Source organism: Sinocyclocheilus grahami, unplaced genomic scaffold (genome assembly GCF_001515645.1).
Source record: "Sinocyclocheilus grahami isolate Dianchi unplaced genomic scaffold, SAMN03320097.WGS_v1.1 scaffold3324.1, whole genome shotgun sequence".
Taxonomy (NCBI): Eukaryota; Metazoa; Chordata; class Actinopteri; order Cypriniformes; family Cyprinidae; genus Sinocyclocheilus; species Sinocyclocheilus grahami.
Window position 1 is genome coordinate 21,278 of NW_015508466.1, and position 1,335 is coordinate 22,612.

Below are 1,335 nucleotides of genomic sequence, written 5' to 3' on the forward strand. Positions count from 1 at the left end.
TGTGATCATCGGAGACTCCATCGTCCGGCACATCCGTGCTACGTTAGCTGAAGGTAAAGTGCACACTCACTGTTTCCCTGCTGCTCGTGTTCTCGATGTTTCTGCGCAGATACTCACGATCCTGAAGGGCGACGAGAGCACCGGAGCGGTCGTGCTTCACGCGGGGATTAACGACACCAAGCTGCGGCAGACGGAGACACTGAAGAGGGACTTCAGGAGCCTGATCGAGACAGTGCGCAGCACATCACCCGCGACAACGATCATCATGTCAGGACCGCTTCCCACGTATCGACGAGGACACGAAAGGTTCAGTAGACTTTTTGCTTTAAATGAATGGTTATTGTCATGGTGTAAAGAACAGAAACTGCTCTTTGTTAATAATTGGAATCTTTTCTGGGAGTGTCCTAGGCTTTTTCGCGCTGATGGCCTGCACCCCAGCAGAGTCGGAGCGGAACTCCTTTCGGACAACATCTCCAAGACGCTACACACCATATGACTAGTAAGTCAAATCTCAAATACCTGCCCTGATGGTTTTTGTTCTACCCGCTTAAATGATAGAAGTACTTGCGCTGTACAATCTATAAAGACTGTGTCTGTTCTCCGAATAGTGAGGTCAAAATATAAATTTAATGCAGGATCTAGAAAAAATCTGATCGTGAGTTTTGAGAGAAATCGTGAGTAAGTGCAGAGACACGCGCACTTCCTTCAGCCTGAGGAAATTAAAATAAAAATTAACTTTTTTTGTTGTTGTTGTTGTTGTTATTAAACAGCATATAAGCAAGCCCAGCTTAAAGTAACAATGCATTACTTTCCATAAAAAGTAACTAAGTAACAAAATTATGCATTAGGACTTGCGTTTACTGACCTAATAAACTCTTTTGGAGTCAAGCAAAATGTCACCGGGCCCACTCATCGTTTTAATCATACGCTAGATTTAATTATATCGCATGGAATTGATCTTACTGATATAGATATCGTACCTCAAAGCGATGATGTTACTGACCATTTCCTTGTATCGTGCATGCTGCGTATTACTAATATTAACTATATGGCTCCGCGTTATCGTCCGGGCAGAACTATTGTTCCAGCCACCAAAGACAGATTCACAAATAACCTGCCTGATTTATCTCAACTGCTCTGTGTACCAATAAGTACACATGAACTTGAAGAAATGACTAGCAACATGCGCACTATCTTCTCTAATGCATTAGAAGCTGTTGCCCCCATCAAATTGAAAAAGGTTAGAGAAAAACGTTACAGTACAACAGTAATACCCATTCTCTTAGGAAAGAAACTGGTAGTCTTGAGTGCAAATGGAGAAAAACTAACTTGGAA